This window comes from Diabrotica virgifera, chromosome 1 (genome assembly GCF_917563875.1).
Source record: "Diabrotica virgifera virgifera chromosome 1, PGI_DIABVI_V3a".
NCBI classification, from domain to species: domain Eukaryota; kingdom Metazoa; phylum Arthropoda; class Insecta; order Coleoptera; family Chrysomelidae; genus Diabrotica; species Diabrotica virgifera.
The window spans coordinates 74,298,336-74,322,835 of NC_065443.1; the positions used below are offsets into that span (position 1 = coordinate 74,298,336).

Sequence of the window (24,500 nt, forward strand, 5' to 3'; positions counted from 1 at the left end):
GGTAATTTAAGATCTTTTTCTGATTTTCAATGTTTATATATTTGTTTATTTATATTTAGATATGGATTACGAGAAGGGGAAGCTAAGATTATTAAAATTATTTGAGGAAGTATCGACTGACGAGGAAACGTATTAAAATTATGATGAACAAAGTTACTTTTTATTAAAGTAATATAATGTTGACACAAACGCATATCCACAAAATTATATGATCATTCAGTGTTGCTAATCGGCGTATAATTATCCAATTTTCTTATCTTTTTGAGAGTTGTAGTATCTTCTTCGTATATATATATATATATATATATATATATATATATATATATATATATAATCGGTTTAAAACGTCCTCCGACGTCTTCCGATGCCCAATCTCCACGCATCTCTATCTTCCCAAAGGTCTTCGTCTAAACCTCTCTCTCGGATCTCTCTGTCTATTCCTTCTCTCCAGCTCTTTCTGGGTCGGCCTCTTTTTCTCTTTCCATGTGGTGACCAATCTAGAATCTGTTTTGGCAGACGGTGTTCTGGCATTCTCTGCACATGTCCATACCACTTTAGTTGTTGTATTCTTATATCTTCGACAATCGTATGTGTGACTCCCATAATCTCTCGTATACGTTCGTTATTAATTCTTTGGAGTTTTGATTTTCCTGCGGCACGTCTCCAGTAGTCCATCTCCGTGGCTTGTAGTGTTCTTTCAGTAGTTGTCTTTAACTGCCACACGTCACTTCCATACATTACTATGCTCTTTATAATAGTGTTGTATATTCGATGTTTATTTTTTTTTGGATATATGTTGATCCCAAATAATACTATTTAGTTGAGATATGGCCCTTCTACCTTGAGTGTTTCGTTTTTTTATAGCCTGATCTGATTTGCCGTCGTCCGTGATTTCTACTCCTAAATAAGAATATTTATTGTTGTACTTAATGTGTTGTCCGTCATTTAAAACTAGATTCTGTTCGTTGCCACCGATGTTCATGTACATTGTTTTCTCTATGTTAACTTCTAATCCCCATCTTCTTCGTATCTTTAAATAAATCGGATATTTATATATATTTTTCAGTGTATCTACCAATCTACTACAACAGACTAATAACAAAAATAAATTTAAAAAAATCCGCTTCTCATTCATATATTCCCACAACACATTATTTTCTTTGGTTCCACCCAAATTTCTATAAATAGCTTATATATTGGATGAATGTTAGCGACATCCGTTACTTTTCATGGTAATTATCTAAGATAAGAAGGGACAAAAGGGACCTGTGCGAATTGTTTTGTTTAGAATTTGAATGCACAAATGGCTCCACTTTGGCATACTGATCCAATTCAAATTTCAAAAACAGGGATTCTGCTGTCCGATTTTATTTATGGATTTTTAGTCTTTGATAGCTACTGCACGATTTAGTTTTATTTTTATTTTATGAAGTAAACGTCTGCTGAAATAAGTTTTGGTTTGTGAAAATACTTTTTTATAATGGATAAATGGTAACATTAAAAAATGAAGCTAATATACAGGGTGAGGCAGATAACTGGCCTATTAGAAATATCTCGAGAACTAAAGGCATCAGAATCATGAAAATTTGAATACAGGGGTTTTGAAGGATGATCTATTAAATGAAAATATTTTCGTCTCTTTGCAACTTCCGGTTATACCGGAAGTTGCTTATAACTTCGTTTTTTAAATGGGACACCCTGTATATTTTTATATTTTTGGATTCTCTTCGATGTCTTCTTTCTTGAAATATGAGGATTTGTAATGTTATACAGGGTATTTTAAAAGATAATTATGTTTTTTCATTTATTTCGTAGCAATGTTCACACCCTGAAGAATTGTAGTAGTTTGACAACTAAAACTCTACTTACGTTCAAATGATTTTTAATATAGTCAACTATTGGTAAGAATCATCAGTATATCTAAATTTTTAATTTTAGTATACAGGGTTGGACGAAACTCGGAATGAGTATTTTCTGAGTTTTCTTAAATGGAACACCCTGTATTTTAGTATTGTAATGAAATGATATTTTATGGTACTTTTTTATTTCTTAAGCATTCCCTATACCTAAATGCTTTAATTTGTGCTTAATTGTTAGTCGCACCAACAATCTTAACTACGTAGGTATTTTGATAGCTAAACCATTATTGGTAATTTTAAGGATCAGTCTGGATTAATATGTATTTATTTCTGAAAAATTATTTGTAATTGAATATTTTCACTGCCAACCTAATAAAATTTTACGTATTTTTTGTTGCAATTCATGTTTAGTTTTAATCACCAATAACTCACAAATTAAAGCAGTTAGGTATAGGGAATACTTATAAAATTAAAAAGTACTATGAAATATCATTTCATTACAATACTAAAATACAGGGTGTTCTATTTAAGAAAACTTAGAAAATATTCATTCCGAGTTTCGACCAACCCTGTATACTAAAATTTAAAAATAAGCTATACTAATGATTCTTAACAATAATAAGACTATATTAAAAATCACTTGAATGTAAGCAGAGTTTTTAATTTCAAACTATTACAATTCTACAGGGTGTGAATGTTGCTATGAAATTAATAAAAAAACGTAAATATCTTTTAAAATACCCTGTATAGTATTACAAAATCTCATATTTTAAGAAAGAAGATATTGAGGAGAATCCAAAAATGTAAAAATATACAGGGTGTCCCATTAAGAAAAACCAAGTTATATGCAACTTTGTAACGGAACGTTACTTAATGAAAATATTTTAATTAAAAATCAATAATTTAATATTTATAAAATGCTACTTTTCCATCTTGCAACACCGCCAACACTGGACATTAGTTCCACGAGTAGCCGCTGTCGCAAGTATCAAGAAGAACTGTCAAAATTTTAAAAAGTTTGACTGTTAGCTGAACCTCCAAATAAATAAGTTCCAAGTGGTCGGTGGCTTTTTGAACAAAAAAAGGAATCACCTTTTAGTTATTTTTTTTTTATACGGAAGCTATCGTAATTAAGTTGAAGGAGGAGAAAGTTTTGTTTTGTTGAAGAAGAAAAGTATTAATTTGGTAAAAATTTGGGATGATTGCTATCGGGTAAGTTGTATTATCACTTCATTCATATAGGAAGCCATATTGATGACCGGAAAATTTATAATTTCCATAAATTCTTTTCATTTCTTCTTGTCTTTATTATATATTTCGACTAACTATCTATAGATACAATTTTTAATATCATTCCTAGCTCTAAATCCACATGTTTCTATATAAAATTCCATAAAGTTATTCAAGGTCAAGTGGAACCTATGTTTTTGGTACAGAAAAAAAAACAACACTTCTTTTAATGGATCCTGACCAGTTTTTATTGGAAGTTTAACTTCCAACTTATTTCCTAATTCCATAAGATTGATTACCCAAATTAACAATGGGTTTGTATCTTTTAGCCACTTGGAACCACTGGAATATTCATCCCACTAACATCAGGGATGAAATAAAAAAAAACTTTAGCGCAGTCACGGGGTAGCCTAGGAGCTGGAATCGTCTTTTGAGTTGGTTTTTGGACTATCATTATTTTGTTTGGAACTTTGGAAAAGACTTTACGTTAGTTGGTGTTGGACAGTGATTAAGTATTTTTTTTTTATTATTATTTTTAAGAACATTAATTTTTTCTAAATAATTGGAACATTCAATATCTATTAAAAATATAAAATTAAATAAGTTTACATTATACTCCACTAAGTTATTCATAATTTTTTCAAACAAAAACAAAAGAAATAATTTAAATATTTTCAATTTTTAATAATAAATAATACCTCCTCTTCAAGGCTTCAAATTTGCATTTTTCTAATAAATTAATTTCTTTTGTTTCTTTTCTCACGTGTAAAGGTAATTGAGCTCAACTATCCGGAGAAAATTTGGTAAATTTTTTATATATTATAATTACTGAACCTTGGCTTTTGTCCCCCTCAGGGTAATTGACCATTTAACTTGTTTTTTTTATTATTGTAACCGCACATGAAGTTAGAGTTTTACCTCGAGTAGTGTGTCGGTTCATTATTGTACCATAAATTGGATTTGACATTTCAAACCAATTTTTAGGGGTGGACTTTGTTCCTCTTTTGTTTAAACTACTCTGTAGACTGTAAATTGTACATACTTTATTAGTAAAATATTTTTTATTAATTTTAGGGTATACCTTGTTGGTACATATACGAATTTTTTGTACATATAAGTAAAAGCTAAATACACTATTGATTGGGTTGTATAATATTCCTTTTATTACCTAGTGGTTGTCATATGTTTCGAGGTTTACTAATTTTATTGTCATAGCAACTAACTAGTACGAGTGCAGCAGTATAGGATACCTGGTAGAGCCATAGTCTACGCTCTACTGGCGCCCACGATTTATTGTTATTTTTCTATATTTTCTAGTCTTTGTTCATCTTGATATTCCCTTTATATCCATCATCTATATTCTGTAGATTTACTGTCTTTGACGGCGCGAAAATTGGCCGAACTCTCCTTGAGTATCAAGGGCTCATTCTCTTCTATACCCTGCTAGCTTAACTACAGTCAGTTTCATCCATCTACTTCTGTTTCTGTCAATAGTTTACCATCTGACTTTTTCATTTCACATTCCCATACAAGTACTACTTGTACGCTAAGGTAGTATTTGTTACATTTGCTTCCCAACGTAGAAGCCCCTTCATTCCAATACATTTGCTTCCCCTTCTTTGCCTACTTCTGTTGGAGTTTAGATATTTCTCCCAACGGTTACTCAAACAGAAGTACCCCACATTTTTTGTCACAGTGACGTATCCCAACGTGGTGCCATCTTAGGTCAAAGACAGTATTTTCTTTAGGTCATATTTTCTCTTTTATCTAAGTTTCTGTATTATTTTCTGTTGGTATTCCCTCACATCTTGTTGTTGATTTATTTTATCCCTAATTTTGTTATTACTATTTTTCAGGTACTCTTATATTGCTGTATTGTTAGATAAATATTTAAATACCCTATTTTTTGCTTATAGTTGTACAGCTGGCAGTCTATATTGGAGTTTATAATTTATTAGGAGTTTATATAACATATATTTAACCTAACGATAAATAACTAAAACATATATTATTCTATACATTTGAATACATTCAGACAATATTGGTATATTTTTAGGATCAACTAATTGTTGACCAAATATATAGGTACATATTTTTTTTTCAGAGCTATTTTTGAACATAACTGAAAATTATTTTCATTACTCACATTTACATTGATAACCTGATTATAATTATTGGTGAGATTTGTTGATTCTGTTGGTGTGTTGCTAATATTTTCTTCATAGATACCCTTACAAACTTAAATATACTTTGCTGGTCACATTTTTGATTTTGATTGTTTCATTGTTTGTTTTTCCTCTCATCATGTGTGCCTTTCAGCCAGAGCATTTGTTAGTTAAGGAATTAGATTACGAGTTGAGGATAAGGGACATAGAGGTCGAAGAATCTGATAAAGTTGATAGAAAACGCAGTCTATTGCGGGGTGCTCTTAAACAAGAACAAGGGAATAGGAGTTTCCGACAAATTTCTGCTGCAGCTATTCCTTTTCCTGAACAACAACAGGGGATAAACGAGACGATTGAGGATCTTGCTAAAAAGATATCTGATTTTAGAGGGACTGTCCATGATAGCATGTATTCTAGGTGCATATCACGTCTTGCTCATATCTCTGGTCGTGTTCATTTACTATCTTGCTCTGATGAGGAACAACAAACTTACAAGCGCTCTATGTCCATTAGGATTCTTGGTTTAGAAGGCGAACTTGATTCTCGAGTATGTCCGATAGCCACCTCCACTCCTACTTCTTCTGTTCAAGTAGCTAACTCTTTCTTACACCCCAAACCTATTCACATACATAAGTGGGGAATTTCATTTTCTGGTCAAGGTCACTACGATCAAGTAATTACATTTTTGGAAAGAGTGGAATGTCTCCGTATTTCAAGAGGTGTGAGTGAGGATGATCTTTTTGCAGCTTCTGCTGAATTATTTACAGGTCCTGCATTTACTTGGTATATGAATAATCGTAATAGTTTTTCCACTTGGTCTGAGTTAGCTCAGAAATTAAAATCTGATTTTCTCCCTTATTCTTTCCAAGATGACCTCTTAGACGAAATAAAGAACCATAAACAGAAACCAAATGAACCTGTGACTATGTTTATTAACACAATTTTGGGCATGTGTAGTCGACTTGAGACTTCTCTAACAGACTCTGCCAAAATAAAAATCATTCTCAAATGTCTGTTACCTTCTTACCATAAGCAATTAGCTTTGATGGACATTCAAAGTATCACAGACCTCACTGAAAAGTGCAAACGTTTGGAGGAAACGTTATCTTGGTCTTCTCCACCTTCTTCCTCATCTCGACAATCACCTAGTTCTTCCTCTCAGCCAAGTTCTTTTAGGCCCCGTTCATGGCAAAATAAGGGTCCTGAACGGAATGTTTCGGCATTGAGTTCTGTTGTCTGCTGGAATTGTTATCTCCCGGGTCACACGTTTGTTGGGTGTGAGATCCCTCAAAATCGTATTTTCTGCCACGGTTGTGGTCGAGAAAATACCCTCAAAAGGAACTGTTTCAAATGTTCGGGAAACGGAACGTTGGAGGTCCGTCCCCTGAGCGTTTCTCCTTCCACTTCCCTATCAGGGAACCAAACCCCAGCATCAACAGAATCTGCAAGTCCAAGCACGTCAAGCAACACAAACCCATCTCCCAGTCGGAAAGGGAAAGGGGTGTCATCAAAAAGATCAGCACGCACCACAGATCAAAATCAATCAAAACAGTAAGCTCTAATTGTGATATATTAAGTCCACATGGTTCAAGTGATCATAGATGGTCATCCATAAATACTCCTTTAGTTGATAGTGTTGAACATAATGGTAAGTGTAGTAGTGAAGTAGTTCCCTTGTCTATACCCGTTTCTAGTTTTGTTAGTAATGATAATATGTCTGTGTTGTTACCCCATAATTTTGATAACCAAGCAGATCCTTTAGGTTTTGATATAAATTCTTTATTAGTCAGAAAACACAATGATAACCGACCGTATCTTGAAATTGAGATATTAGGACAATCATGCTTAGCTCTATTAGATAGTGGCTCAAATATTTCTTTAATAGGTTCTTATTCATTAAAGTTACTAGAAAATACTGATATTACTATTATGCCTATTTCTTCTTTGCAAGTGTCTACTGCAGATGGTACAGTTCAGTCAATTACAGGTAAATTTGAGACAGACATCTTAGTTGCTAATATTCGGAAAACAATTACATTTTATATCATACCTTCTGTTCGAAACTCCATAATTCTTGGCATGGATTTCTTAAATACATTTAACAGCACATTGAACTGTTCTGACTTTTCCGTTTCTATATCATCATTCAATTTGTCAACCCTCAGTGCTATTCGTGAGTTTTCTAGTTTGTCTGTCAGGGAACAAAAACAACTAGAGAATATCATTTCTAAATTTTCATCGATTTCTTCTAACGATAAATTAGGCCGTACTCATCTAATGTCTCATACTATTGAAGTGAATACTTCAACCCCTTTTCGACAATATCAGTATCCCATACCTCAAGCATGGCAGGCAGATCTAGAAAAGGAGGTTGATTCGATGTTCTCCTTAAATATTATCGAACCGTCCAAGTCTTGTTATTGCAGTCCGCTTTGGCTCATAAAAAAGAAGGATGGATCCTTTAGAGTTTGTTTCGATGGTCGGAAATTAAATAGTATCACTGCTAATAGGGACGCTTATCCTATCCCCAGAATAGATGTTATCTTAAGCAAACTTCAGAATGCTAAATACATCTCTTCCATTGATCTATCTAAGGCCTTCTTACAAATTCCTTTGAGTGAAGAGAGTGAGAAGTATACCGCTTTTGCTGTCAGTGGGAAAGGGCTATTTCAATTTGTTACCATGCCTTTCGGTCTTGTTTCTGCTCCCCAGACAATGTGTCGTTTAATGGACTTGGTTATCGGTCCACAACTTGAGCCATATGTCTTCTATTATCTAGATGATATTTTAGTTGTTACTCCTGATTTTGATTTACATATTGAAATATTAGGCAAGCTATTTTCACGCCTTAAAGAGGCTAATCTTACGGTGAATTTAGATAAATGTAATTTTTGTCGTCCTAATTTAAAATTCCTAGGATACGTTGTTGATAGTCAAGGTCTGAGGACAAATCCGGATAAAGTATCTGCTATTAAAGACTTCCCCATACCTAAAACCACCACCCAGTTACGTAGGATCTTGGGAATGTGTGGATACTATCGCCGGTTTGTGCCTTCTTACTCTACTTTGTTGTCACCTCTTACTGACCTTCTTAAGAATAGGAAAAAGGGCCAGACTATTACCTGGACTCCTGAGGCTGATGATGCTTTCCATCGCATTAAAGAAGCCCTTACCAGTGCTCCAGTCATGACCTCTCCTGATTTCAAGGAACATTTTTACCTCATGACTGATTGTTCGAATACAGCTTCAGGTGGTGTACTCTTTCAGATGAAAGACGGTTCAGAACACCCCATAGCTTACACAAGCAAGAAGCTGAACAAGGCTCAGAAAAATTACTCCACTACTGAACGTGAACTGCTTGCCATCATTCATGGCTTGGAGGCATTCCGTTATTATTTGGAAGGTCGTAAGTGCACACTTATAACTGATCATAGTTCGTTGTTGTGGTTGCATTCTATGCGTAATCCATCCCAACGATTATCTCGTTGGATTTGTAAGTTATCAGCGTTTGACTATAATATCGTACATCGCAAGGCTAATGGTGTTGTAGTAGCTGATGCATTGTCTCGAACGTTTGATGTCAACCTTCTTGACATATCCACCTTAGTTCCGGATACATGGTATCAGAATATGTTGGAGAAAGTTACCCAAGAACCTGGTCAGTACCCTGATTTCAAAGTAGAGAATAATGTCCTATATAAACATGTTATCAGTCCTATAGAGTCACTGTCGAATATGTCTGACTGGAAAATAGTAGTTCCAACAGCTAATAGGGAAGAAGTCTTGAGAAATTTTCATGATGATGTGACATCAGGTCACTTCGGGTTTTATAAAACTTTTTGTAAAATAGCTGAGTTATATTACTGGCCTGGTCTGCGCAATTCGGTCAAGAAATACATCTCTAGATGTAGAGTTTGTGCAACCTGCAAGCCAAGTAACCTACCTCAAGCTGGACTCATGGGTTCCTTCAGGAACATTAATTTTCCTTGGCAAATGATATCATTAGATCTTATTGGACCATATCCACGTAGCTATAAGGGTAATACATGTTGTTTGGTAGTTGTGGATTATTTCACTAAGTTTCCCTTAGTTTTTCCTCTTCGTCAGGCCACAACTCCAGCCATTTTAAAATATTTAGAAGAACAAGTTTTCTTACTATTTGGGGTTTCTCAAATAGTATCATGTGATAATGGACCACAATTTGTGTCCAAAGCTTTTAAAGATCTCTTGAGTAAATACAAGGTCCAAAAGATTTTTTATAATGCTGCCTACCATCCGCAGGCAAACCATACTGAGCGTGTTAATCGCAGTATCGTAACTGCACTAAGGTCTTATACTTATATGGATCATAGAGCTTGGGATCAATATATTCATTCAGTCGCTCAGGCCATTCGTACTTCTGTTCATGAAGTCACCCAATGTTCTCCAGCCTATCTTAATTTTGGAAGAAATGTTCCATTGTCTGGTGACTATTTTGGATTAATTTCTGAGAATCGTACTACTCTTCCTCAGATTTCGGAGAATCTCCATCGTCTGGAAGATCTCCAACAGTTACCCCCCATTTTTGCTGACATTAGGAAAAGGTTAAAAACTTCTTACCTCAGGAATCAGAGTCAGTATAATTTAAGGAAACGAGATTTGCGATTCTTTGTTGGTGATCGGGTCTTAAAGCGTAATTTTGTAAAATCCAGTAAGGGTGATGCCATTTCTGCAAAGTTTTGTCAGAAATATATCCCGTGCACGGTCGTGAGGGTATTATCTCCTTTAGTGTATGAATTAAAGGACAATTCGACGAACAAACGAATTGGTCAGTTTCACATAAAGGATTTACTGCCTGATAATACCATGGACGAGGTTGGTTCTTCCTCTTCAGATGAAAATTAGCTAAACAGAGTTGTTTAAGCTAATATCTTCCTCTGTTGTCTTTAGCTCGATTTTTACTGCGGTTTGTTATTTTAATCTAATGTTGTTTTGTCACCAGATAGGTTTTAGTTACATGGATTAATTTTTATCTTTTGGCAGTTTTTGGAGACTTCAATTTATTAGGTAATTATTGGATATGTAGTACCATATGTGTGAGTTCATCATTTTTTTTGTAATATAAATTGTGCATTTTAATTACTATCAGTTAATAAGCTTACTAGGTACTAGTCCTGTCATCAGCAATATAAAATAAATAGGGACTCAGACTTATTTCTTTTTGTTCTTTTTGATATACATCCACTACTTTTGATAGGAAGGATGATTTATATGTTTATATAATATATCTGGCAGTGTAGACTCATACAACTACTCATATTTATCTGAAAGGGGACTACGTTGTACACTACTATATCTTGACTTGTGTGTTACCTTTTGATATTTGATTATCTGCTATTTGTTTTATATCCTGTTATTGGATTTGCCATATTGGAAAGATGTTACAGTTTAATTTGCTATTGGTTTACCTTATGTATGTTGTCACGGATGTCCTAAATACTTCACAATAATTTATAGCCTTATTAATATACAGTATGAACCTGGAATTAGTTGTAATTTAGATTTAGGTATGGATTCTTGTGTCTTCCATATTACTTACTCTAAGAATTAGTCTGTGTGTACTAGGATTTAGTGAATACGTGGGTTCGAAGTTGTTGTTCGGTACGTGGCCAGTGCTGTTCGATTAAATTTCGTAATCTATGTCTTTCATGGCAGAGTACACAGATGTTTATTCGTCATAACCAAGTTCAATCATGAAATGATTGATCCTTTTTTGTTGGATAATGAGAACCATTTTTAGTGTAATTATCTAATTATTCCAGTTACCTTGTTACAGGTTGATAGGGAAGTTTATTTAGTTTATATTATGTCTCTTATTCATAGAGTTTGTGCTTTGACTATCCCTATACCTAGCAAGTTCATTTGATTCCATATTTAGGGTATTTAGACAGATGAGTTGTTATTGTCATTATATTGTTACTTCTTTCCTTAGGCAAAAGTTGTTGTTTAGATTCAGGTATATTTCCTAGATAATCCTACATATGTGAGAACATATCATAAATCTACAGTTTTATTTAAAATTGTTTGCTTGTTCTCGACATTTTTCTGTTACCCAGATAGTGGTATCACAGAACAGAATATTAGTTCACCACTTTATTTTTACTTATTATTGTGTCTGGTTATTGGTATACATCTGCTGTAGCAACATGCTATAACTAGCGAATACCAGCACGAATCAATTTTATTTAGTCACCGAATTCCTTTAGTCGATATACTTTAGGTATTTATCTTATTATCGGTTTAATTGATTACATCTCTGTTGGTTAGTATGGATAAGTGTGACATACATTACCTCACACTTTGTTCATTTTTTTTTTGTTTATTAGATTTGGTTCATGGATGCTATGGTAACTCGATATAAGGATGGAATCGATCTATGGCTGTCCTTTTGTTCGAAACCATAAATTCTATATCTATATCCAATAGATTAGTTTGGTATAAGGTTTAGGTAGACCTAAGTTATTTATTTTATATAGTGTTAATGAGAATTGGTCCATAAATCTTCCTGATCGTTCTTCTCTGGATATGCTTTTATGAATCTGGTGTCCATTGTTAGTCCGATTTTGGATAGCGTCCGATTGCTCTTATTTTGTGTTAATTATTTCCTTGTAATATTAGTATTATTTGGTATTAGTGAGAATTGTTCCAAAAATCTTCCTGGTTGCTCTTCTCTGGATATGCTGTTATAAATCTGGTGTCCATTGTGAGTTCAATTTTGGATTAAGTGTTCAATTCTTCATTTCCTTTAGTCAATCATTACTATGATTTTATTTTAGTATAGCTACTAGTTCCTTATTGTGCGAATTGGATCACATTTTGCCTGGTTGTTCGTCCTTGGATATGCCATCATAAATTTGATGTCCATGGATATTTCAATTTTGGACCTAGTGCCCAATTCGACACTTATTTGTCACTATAAATTTATTACTATAATCGAGTCAATGTTTTGGTTTCTTCACTAATGGTTTATACAGACATTTAATATGACTTTGAGTCATCTTATGGAATCTGAAGAAGTCCATACTTTTTCTTGATAAAATTGTCTTAATCTTGTTAATCAATGTGTAATGAAGAAATAGACCACTATGGTTAGTGATATATTAAGTTTAGAAAAAAAAAATTTTTGTACCTAAAATTTTTTTTTCATCAAGTTGGAGGGGAATGTAACGGAACGTTACTTAATGAAAATATTTTAATTAAAAATCAATAATTTAATATTTATAAAATGCTACTTTTCCATCTTGCAACACCGCCAACACTGGACATTAGTTCCACGAGTAGCCGCTGTCGCAAGTATCAAGAAGAACTGTCAAAATTTTAAAAAGTTTGACTGTTAGCTGAACCTCCAAATAAATAAGTTCCAAGTGGTCGGTGGCTTTTTGAACAAAAAAAGGAATCACCTTTTAGTTATTTTTTTTTTATACGGAAGCTATCGTAATTAAGTTGAAGGAGGAGAAAGTTTTGTTTTGTTGAAGAAGAAAAGTATTAATTTGGTAAAAATTTGGGATGATTGCTATCGGGTAAGTTGTATTATCACTTCATTCATATAGGAAGCCATATTGATGACCGGAAAATTTATAATTTCCATAAATTCTTTTCATTTCTTCTTGTCTTTATTATATATTTCGACTAACTATCTATAGATACAATTTTTAATATCATTCCTAGCTCTAAATCCACATGTTTCTATATAAAATTCCATAAAGTTATTCAAGGTCAAGTGGAACCTATGTTTTTGGTACAGAAAAAAAAAACAACACTTCTTTTAATGGATCCTGACCAGTTTTTATTGGAAGTTTAACTTCCAACTTATTTCCTAATTCCATAAGATTGATTACCCAAATTAACAATGGGTTTGTATCTTTTAGCCACTTGGAACCACTGGAATATTCATCCCACTAACATCAGGGATGAAATAAAAAAAATCTTTAGCGCAGTCACGGGGTAGCCTAGGAGCTGGAATCGTCTTTTGAGTTGGTTTTTGGACTATCATTATTTTGTTTGGAACTTTGGAAAAGACTTTACGTTAGTTGGTGTTGGACAGTGATTAAGTATTTTTTTTTTATTATTATTTTCAAGAACATTAATTTTTTCTAAATAATTGGAACATTCAATATCTATTAAAAATATAAAATTAAATAAGTTTACATTATACTCCACTAAGTTATTCATAATTTTTTCAAACAAAAACAAAAGAAATAATTTAAATATTTTCAATTTTTAATAATAAATAATACCTCCTCTTCAAGGCTTCAAATTTGCATTTTTCTAATAAATTAATTTCTTTTGTTTCTTTTCTCACGTGTAAAGGTAATTGAGCTCAACTATCCGGAGAAAATTTGGTAAATTTTTTATATATTATAATTACTGAACCTTGGCTTTTGTCCTCCTCAGGGTAATTGACCATTTAACTTGTTTTTTTTTATTATTGTAACCGCACATGAAGTTAGAGTTTTACCTCGAGTAGTGTGTCGGTTCATTTTTGTACCATAAATTGGATTTGACATTTCAAACCAATTTTTAGGGGTGGACTTTGTTCCTCTTTTGTTTAAACTACTCTGTAGACTGTAAATTGTACATACTTTATTAGTAAAATATTTTTTATTAATTTTAGGGTATACCTTGTTGGTACATATACGAATTTTTTGTACATATAAGTAAAAGCTAAATACACTATTGATTGGGTTGTATAATATTCCTTTTATTACCTAGTGGTTGTCATATGTTTCGAGGTTTACTAATTTTATTGTCATAGCAACTAACTAGTACGAGTGCAGCAGTATAGGATACCTGGTAGAGCCATAGTCTACGCTCTACTGGCGCCCACGATTTATTGTTATTTTTCTATATTTTCTAGTCTTTGTTCATCTTGATATTCCCTTTATATCCATCATCTATATTCTGTAGATTTACTGTCTTTGACGGCGCGAAAATTGGCCGAACTCTCCTTGAGTATCAAGGGCTCATTCTCTTCTATACCCTGCTAGCTTAACTACAGTCAGTTTCATCCATCTACTTCTGTTTCTGTCAATAGTTTACCATCTGACTTTTTCATTTCACATTCCCATACAAGTACTACTTGTACGCTAAGGTAGTATTTGTTACATTTGCTTCCCAACGTAGAAGCCCCTTCATTCCAATACATTTGCTTCCCCTTCTTTGCCTACTTCTGTTGGAGTTTAGATATTTCTCCCAACGGTTACTCAAACAGAAGTACCCCACATTTTTTGTCACAACTTCCGGTACAACCGGAAGTTGCAAAGAGATGAAAATATTTTCATTTGATAGATCATCCCTCAAAACCCCTTTATTCCAATTTTCATGATTCTATTACCTTTAGTTCTCGAGATATTTCTAATAGGCCAGTTATCTGCCTCACCCTATATATTCGTTTTCTAATTTAAAAAAAGTATTTTTCCTGCTATTCATTTTACAATTTTCCAACGCTATTGTAGAGTGTACAAAGGATTTTTAGTAATGTATTCAATATAAAAAAAGATAAATGACACCAGGATGAATCGCTGATGTCATTAACACGCCTAACTTCACGCGCAACTTTTGTTAAGTTGGTAGATTGCCATGATACGTTGCAGGGTTGGTATGTCGAGTTGAAACACTGACTCTAACTTATAACTTTATTTATGATTTACAACATCCATCAACATAAGGTTACTAAGATGTTGTTTCGCGGGGTAGTCCTTCAGGACACCCTTCTCGCTTGACTGCTAACTAGCATAGTAACGATCTTAATCTTAATATGAATAATAACAATACTATATTGCTAATATTAATCCGTCTGTGGGCTATTTATATCTTCTTATAATTCGGACTTTCAAAAGTAAACGATACGTGAGTATCTGCGAGGTTACACAAAATAAACCTTCGTTTTGTTTGCGTATGTAGAAACAACATTTTTGTAAAAACCTAATTACTTAAATATATACATTTTTTAGATACATATTATATTATAGAGTAAGGGTTTTTTCCCTTACTGTACACTTTGATACGAGAAGTATAAAAAATTGCATTGAAACCCAGATCCTGTAATTTTTTGAGCATTATAAAGTGAGTACAAAGACATACAATTTTTTTTTGTAATTCCATCTTAAATTTACCCTGCACAATAATACCCTGATACAAAAAAAAAATCTAACCCTTTGAGAGGGGTCTCGAACAATACATAGAAATTTTCGTACATGGCGGAAAATACTACAAAAATCCCACTGCGGAAAATGCAATTAAATTGAAAGGATATGCCTCTTTATAAAAAAAAAAAAACATTTAAATAGACAAAGGTACCATTACTTAGTGTGTTCTTTATATGGATGCAATAGATAAAATTTTACAGTGGTCTTAACGAAGACATTTTTTGGTATTTCGATATAAACTTTGAAGAAATAATATAGAAATGCCATTTTATGGTAAGTACTAAAGCGGTTAATTCTTAATAAGCGGTTAATAACAAAAAAACGAACGTAAAGGAACAGAACTATACCTGACATAAAGAAAATTTATTATCACTGCCAAAAACTATTTCTAGAGAAGATTTACAAAAATTAAAGTCATATACCTACCTGTGTTTTTAATAAAATTTGATAAAATAAACGAAAGTTGGACGTTTGTTTAACTTTTCAAAAATTTCTTTTTATAAATCAGTTTAACAAGTGGAAGTTATAAAGCCACATAAATTATTTCTAATTACAACGTTGATTAATTTTCACTTATATTTTCTAATATTAAAGAGAAAGGCAAAATGTTACTTTAGGAAGAAAAATAGCTTCAGAACTAGCAAAATTAATTTGTATGCCTCAATTTAAATTTTTGTTCATCTTCAATGTTAATAGTTAAATACAAGTGTTAAATAAAAAAAGTATTCAAATATCTTCTATTTTATTTCTAAGGTTCTCCAATAATTACAAAACACTCTAATATTTCGAGAATAAGCTAGTGTACATGATAAATGTTTCGCTATATCTTTAATGTTACTTGCACCACCTTGAAAAAAGACATGTGAAAAATTTAAAAACATAAAAAAAGGAAATTACATTATACCACCCTTTCTAACAACGTTTGTTACATAAATAAATAGTAAAGGGTGCGGTATGCGGTAGTCCCAATCAAATTAAATCCATTGTTGGCTAAATCAAAGGAGCTTTAGAAATAGCAAGGCGCATCTGCCTGTGTCCGAATCCGAAAAAGAAACCCTTAATTAATCTATAATGTGGGTAATTGCGCAATTTTCTTCCTAATTTGTTCCTTTCACCTTCCGTCAAAGGAACATCTGCCCGTAATACAAAGAGATCAATCTACAAATTGTAGTAGGGGGTCAAATACTATGTGATATTGAAGCGTGGATTAAAGAAGGCAACCTTCCTTAAAAAATTATCAATGGACCTTTCATGAAAGACAATAATTTTAACAATAAGTTTAATATATTTCACTATTTCTTATATATTTCTTGACTAAGTAATTCTCCTATTGATTTAGATTTTTTTATCTTTATAATAACGTTTTTATACTTTTTCTTATCAGCTATTGAACGAGTCAATTCAGTTAATTTTCTTTTCTTCCCTTATAATTAATAAATATAATTTAAAATTTAAATCTATGTTCTGTCTACTTATTTTTTGAACTTACACTTTTTTACAGTTTTGTTGCGTTTATAGTCGGAGAGATAGAAGCGGATTTTGTGCAGGATAAGTAATATGGAAAAACTATACGGGGATATGTTGAATTAGTTGTGTACACGACTTTCACCAACGGCCGGAAACCGGAGTGGGGGCAGAGGGTAGTTATAAGGGGTCAAATCGCGGTTTTTATTATTTTTTTTGTGACGCTCATGATCGAGATAGTGCACCAAAATTTGGGAATAAATAGGTCATGATGTAACTAAGTAAAATCTCTAGGGGCGGAACGCTGCGTGGCCGACAAAGGGGTGGGGGTAGGGGTGAATATAAAAAATATAAAGGGTTTTTTGCGACGTTCGTGATTGAGATAGTGGACCAAAATTTGGGAATAAGTAGATCATGACATTACTAAGTAAAATTTTACCCCTTATAACTACCCTCGTCCGCCACTCTGGTTTTAGCCTCTGGGGATATTACTTAGTTATGTCATGGTCTACTTATTCCCAAATTTTGGTGCACTATCTCAATCATGAACGTCGCAAAAAAAATAATAAAAAACGGGACTTTGACCCCTTATAACTACCTTCCTCTCCCACTCTGGTTTCCGGCTCTGAGGTTTTACTTATTTATGTCATGGTCTACTTATACCCAAATTTTGGTGCAATATCTCAATCACGAACGTTGCAAAATACCCCTTATATTTTTTATATTCACCCCTATCCCCACCCCTTTGTCGGCCACGCAGCGTTGCACCCCTAGAGATTTTACTTAGGTACGTCATGACCTACTTATTCCCAAATTTTGGTGCACTATCTCGATCATGAGCGTCATAAAAAAAATAATAAAAACCGCGACTTTGACCCCTTATAACTACCCTCGGCCCCACTCTGGTTTCCGTCCGTTGGTGAAAGTCATGTACACAACTAATTCAATATATCCCCGTATAGTTTTTCCATATTACTTATCACGCACAAAATCCGCTCCCAGCTCTTAGACTATTATTTTTTAATAAATTCAATGGCTTTATACACTATTCACAAGAAGTATCGCATAATTTTTTAAGCAAGAAAAATGTTTAATAGTATATTATTCAACGAGCATGTAATGATGGCTATTACTCACGATGATGAAGTTTGCGACACGAGCCGTAGGCGATTGTCGTAATTCATCAGAGTGAGTAATAGCCATTACATGCGAGTAGAATACTATACTTTTTCTACGACCTTTTTTGTTATTTTAATTAGTAAAAAATTTAATTATCAACTACTAGAGATTTAAATTATAATAATTTACAAAAATACCTAAATGCTATTTACCCCTAGTACGTGGCTGAATAATTGGTTGCCTACTATTACTAAATTCTTATTTATTGTAAAAATACAACTAGAAATAGTCAATATAAGTTATATTCGTTTCCGAAAAATTATAAGCTTAAATTTGTACCTACTGTCAGTGAATCTAATAAATAGGAAATGGCTGTTGTCGGTGGACGTATTTCATATATATATAGTTATAATGTATATTTACATTTAACTATATATAATATAATATTATAAATATACATAATATGTTATAACATATTTAACACAATATAACTTGAAAAACAAACACAATATTAGTTACAGTAGGAAAAATGAAAGAATACCCATGAACGAACATATAAAACACGCTGTATTTTCCAGTCCCGGTGTCACAAAAAAAATGACCAGAGCAAGTACCTGTAATAATTATTGCTACATGTACTTGCACTGGACAATTTTCTTTGTGACACGGTGATAGGAAAATACAGCGTGTTTTATATGTTCGTTCATGGGTATTCTTTCATTTTTCCGACTGTATAAATTCCGATTAACATAAACAGAATGCGCTAATGTCACTGTCACTAAATTAAATGATAAACGTCAAAATTTTTAGTAAACAAGATATAAACGTAAAAAATATACTGACATTGTTACAGTTAAAATTCCTTTAAAAATTTTTCGAAGTTAATTATTGGTATAAATTACAATAATTAATTATGGTATTAAATAAACAAGTTTAAGTAATTTTATTTGCAGTTTATATACGATTAATATTAAAAGCGGCATGCGCCACTTGAATCTAGCTTCAGCCCGTGAGTAATGACCCGTGAGTAACTTCAGCCCGTGAGTAATGAATTATTACTCACGGGTACAGTAATGGGTGCTATTATCTATGAAAAAATAGTGAATAATGAGCATGTTATTAAACGGTCGTAGAAAAAAATAATTTTTAATTTTTAGCAGAATGTTATAATACTTGTCTATCGTCTTCTTTAGGTTTCTACAAACCCATAACATTTCAAGTGGAAGCGTGTTTTTGCAAAAATAAAAAAACAGTTAGACAGAATTTAATACCACTAACGGCACTAACGCACTAACATCATTTTAAAACAATTTTTTTTAACCACACATTGCTCTCTCTCCTACCATTATCTAAGATTGCCTAGAAAACAATAATAATAAAATTCGGTTAAATAAAGATAAAATGTCACTGCCCATAATTTCACTTTAAGGCCACCTGATAGGTGTGTATATTGTATACATTTATTGTGCCTAGGGGGTGATAAAATCGAAGATTCGAAGTGACAGATGTGTAATAGAAACTGACCAAAACTAAAATAAAGAAAATCAAGCGTTAAAGCCGATTAAGACCACAGGGTCGGACTTGATAGAATAGAAAACAATTTTTTTTGTGATTTTGGATCCTCTAAACGTATGAAATATACATTCTAAAATAGAAAATAATTACAATTTTATAAAAAATAACTTTTTATAATAAAACGTTTTCATTATTTATAGGACCCAACATAAAATTATAAACTCATATAAATCAAAGAAAATATTTAAATTGGTATAATATTTATAATTAACTTATAAAATATGAATTTTAAGTATATTAACTTTTAATTATTTATTAAAAAAATTTAAAAAAATGATCCGCACAGCCGGGTTTCGAACTCGGGACCTCTCGATCTGCAGTCTAATGCTCTACCACTGAACCATCATCAATTTTTAATTATCGATTTGTTGATGTTTTTTAAAATGGAATCTAAATGTTATTGCATTAGTCACATTTTTAAAATAGTTTGATATTTAAAAAATCGATTTATCCATAAAATAGCAGTTAAATATTGTATTGTTAGCTAGTTCTGAGCTACTCTGCAAATTTTAGGTACCTAGGTAGCCTAGAACTATGTTTAAAATGGATTACAATGGATGATGACAAAGACCAAGCCAAGTATATAAAAACTTTTTAAATAAAGCAGTAAAATAGACAATAAAAGAGTATTTTAATTTATATTAAATAACTTAAGTCAATTATCGACGTTCGGTAATTAAAAATAAACATACCATCTAATGTGTTAAAACAACATTTTTGTTTTGTATTTTCTCTACTTCTTCTCATAGTCACACGACCTCGGCTGGGTCTCTGCTGACTACACAACTTGCTTCCATCTCACACGGTGCGGCCCATGATAATTGGCTCGGTGAGTCACATTGTCCTTAAACCTGGTCGTATGTTATCTCTCCATCGTATTCGTGGGCCTCCTAGGGTTTTCTCATCGTCGGGGTCTCCTCCCAGAATATCTTGGCAAAGGAGGTTCTGTTTCTTCTTCTCCTTCTTCTCAGTTTAGGCGATAGTGTAATAATCAAGGTTCCTGTAATACGATGTGCAGCAAAATAAACAGTACTGCAATGCGTATTAGTCGAGGCATTGAAGCTCAAAAAAAGGCCTTACTGTCGATTTTTGGCGCAGTAAGACGGATTTTAATGCAGTTTGGTACGTTGGATTCGTGAGAATGTGAGAATTTCAAAAATGCATTTCAGTATATAGTGGGAATTTACTCAATTTTCTTACCCGGGGGGTTTTTGGGGCCGCTGAAAACGAATATGAGGTCGACGAGAGTTTGAAAACTACCTGGTGCCTGCAGCGGGTGTAAGAAACGTCCTCCTCTGGAGTATTGTGGTAGTTTATTATATAATTGGCTTAAACTAGGGGGTTTTTGGGGTCACTGAAAATGAATATGAGGTCGGCGAGAGTGTGCAAATTACCTGGTGCCTGCAGCGGGTGTAATAAACGTCTTCTTCTGGAGTATTGTGGAAATTTATCATATAATTTGCTTATACTCATTACTAGGGGGTTTTTGGGGTCGCTGAAAATGAATATGAGGTCGACGAGAGTGTTCAAACTACCTGGTGCCTGCAGCAGGTGTAATAAACGTCTTTCTCTGGACTATTATGGTAATTTGTTAAATAATTGACCCCAACTTGTTACTCGGGTGTCCTTGGGGTCTTATGTACTTAATGGCTATTGCCAGAAATAAAAAGATTGTCATTGGAAAAATTATTTCATCTGTTGATGCATTTACCCAGCATTTAAAAAGGGTATATTTACAAACACAAATTTGGCTGCATGGGGACCGTTCAAGTATTACGTAACGCAGGTTGTGGGGGGCGGGTTAAAAATCTTTAAAAATTGCGTTACGTAATACGTGAACGCCCCAATAAGATGCGTTACATAGGGGAGAAGACGAATACAAAAACCAAGAGGAAGAGGAAGAGAAGCAGAGCGGATTTCGGGCTGGTAGATCTTGCACAGACAACGTGTCCTGCTTGAAACAAATTATAGAGAAGAAACTAGCACGGAATAGATCAACCCACCTTACATTCATAGATTTAGAAAAAGCATATGATAACATACCTATCTCGAAACTATGGCAGGTACTCCGGGAAACTTCAATCAATCATTCACTCATAAAGGCTGTTCAGAATATATACAACAACATGGAAGCCCAGATAAAATTAGGCAACAGAATATCGGAATCATTCAGAGTCAATAAAGGCCTACGACAGGGGTGCTGCATATCACCGACACTTTTTAAAATCTACATTGGTAAAGCTCTCCACCAGTGGAAATCGAAATGCAAAGGAATGGGCATACAGGTGGACGATGATACTTGTTTGTATACCCTCCAATTTGCCGATGATCAAGTAATATGTGCAAATGACAAAGAGGATCTCGAGTACATGACACGAAAATTGAATGAAGAATTTGAAAAATAGGGTTTGATAATGAACATGGAAAAGACGGTGCACCTCTGCGTAGGAGAGGAAACTACTGACCTGCAACTGGAAAACAATAAATCAATAAAACGGTATGAAGACTGTAAATACCTGGGAATAAATTTTAACAAAGAAGGAACAGATGATGCAGAGATAAACAGTAGAATAAATAAAGCTAGGAAATTAATTCAATCTCTGAATGGAATTTTATGGAGTACTGGAATAGGAAAAAAAGGAAATTGAGAATATATGACACAATGATAAAAAGCACACTGCTGTACGGATCTGAAACTTGGCGTCTGAAAGAACATCAAATAAGGAAAATAGAAGCCACAGAAATGGATGCACTAAGAAGAGCAGCTAGAAAAACGAAACTTGATAGGGTTCGAAACAACACAATTAAGGAAGAAATGGGTCTAAAAGAAACTGTGACCGACTGCATAGATAGAAAACAGCTTATATGGTATGGGCATGTTCAAAGAATGCCAGAAGAAAGACTACCAAAGAAAGCAGCAAAATGGATACCACCGGAACACAGGAAACGAGGAAGACCAAAGAAATCGTGGATGGAAGGAGTTCGAAGATCAATGAGCGAACGAGGTTTGACAGAGGACGATTGTAATGATAGGACGCGATGGCAAATGGGCATCGAACAACGTCGCAGGACGTTCTAACCCGAATCTATATATATACGTAGGGGAGGAGGGGGGTCAAAAATCTTCAAAAACCGCGTCACGTAATACGTGAACGCTCCCATGGAGAGGACAGTAACATGAACCCAACCAATTGGGGATGAGAATTACAAAATAATGTATTAATTCCAGTTAGAATAACTCAGCCACCTGGTCCTCCAAACATTTTAAATTTAATATTCTGTAGTTGTAAGTCAGACTGCGGCAACTCATGCGGGTGCAGGAAGCATGGGTTAGATTGTAATTTAGCCTGCAAAAATTGTGTAAGCTCTGATTGCACAAATATTGCATTGGACTCGAGAGAGGAAGGCAATAATGAAGAAGAAGATGATAATGATAAAGAAAATGAATTTTAAAGATAAATTACGGTAAATTTTGTATAATGAACTTTTTTAACCATAAATATATTATAATACTAAAAATGTATGTTTATTTATAATAAAAATACCACCCGTTTCGATCACTATAGTTACATCGAAGAAAATAGATTACCCCAAAAACCCCCGAGTAACAAGTTTAAACTAATTATATGATAAATTAACATAATACTCCAGAGGAAGACGTTTATTACATCCGCTGCAGGCACCAGGTACTTTGCACACTCTCGCCGACCTCATATTCATTTTCGGCGACCCCAAAAACCCCCGAGTTACAAGTTTGGGCCAATTATTTAACAAATTACCATAAAACTCCAGAGGAAGACGTTTATTACACCCGCTGCAGGCACCAGGTAGTTTGCACACTCTCGCCGACCTCATATTCGTTTTAAGCGTTCGAGTAAGAAAATTGAGTCAATTGTTTCCACCATTTACCGAAATGCATTTTTGAAATGCATTTTTCTTATGCACAAATGCAATTTGAGATTTTTTATTCCTTACATTAGTTCACAAAATTTCCTGACATTCTCACGAATCCAACGCACCAATCCGCATTAAAATCCGTCTTACTGCAAAAAAATCGACACTTCAATCCTTCAATGCCTCGACTATATGCCTCAAATTTGTATGTGTCATGCGCCGAAATCTACTGAGTGGTTTCCAAACGTCATTATGACGTATGTGAATGTCGTGTTATTGTTAGGTCCTTCAGGATGGTTCTCAATTTTGCAGAAAAAATTTTTATCGTGCAGTACTATTTTCGGTCATATGGAAAAGGTCGCGTAAACGGTCCAAGCTAAGAAATTCACAATGTTTTTAGCAGGACGGGGGGCAGCTTGTCACACGACCAGAGAGTTTCTTCGAATACTGCGTGATCATTTTGGGAGATCGTCTGTCACTAGGCCTAACGCTACCTGATGGGGAATGCTGAAGGAGGTAGACCGATCCACCTCTCTGGCATTCCGAAATTGCGGACTAGAATTAAAGATATTTTTCGTGCCAGAGGGTATTTTTAACATCTGTTGCCCCCATACCTTGGGCCCCCCATACCTTAGGGTTACTGTAGACAGAACGCTCACAGTCAGAGAACACCTGACGAAAACAGCAGCAAAATTAAAAACACGCAACAATATAATACAGGAACTCTGCGGCACTACATGGGGGTCCACAGCATCAATTTTAAGATCCTCTGCTCTTGGCCTGATATATCCGGTGGCAGAATACTGTGCACCAGTGTGGCTAAATAGCAGGCATACCCACCTGGTCGACACTCAACTAAACTGTGCTATGCGTATGATTATAGGTACAATTAAGCCCACCCCTACAATGTGGCTACCTACCCTTAGTAACATATAACACCACCCAACCTAGGCCGCGAACATGCATTAGTTAAAGAATATAACAAAATAATGTACCGGGTGTCCCAA

At 33.8% G+C, this 24,500-nt stretch overlaps 1 long non-coding RNA gene across 1 annotated transcript; it reads left to right on the forward strand.

The window, feature by feature from the left end:
- The first annotated feature begins 10,834 nt into the window (after positions 1 to 10,834).
- Positions 10,835 to 13,986, forward strand: LOC126878627 (uncharacterized). The gene is made up of 2 exons (XR_007695721.1): positions 10,835 to 12,813; positions 13,162 to 13,986. It is a non-coding gene; the product is annotated as an uncharacterized LOC126878627 (long non-coding RNA).
- The last annotated feature ends 10,514 nt before the right edge of the window (positions 13,987 to 24,500 follow it).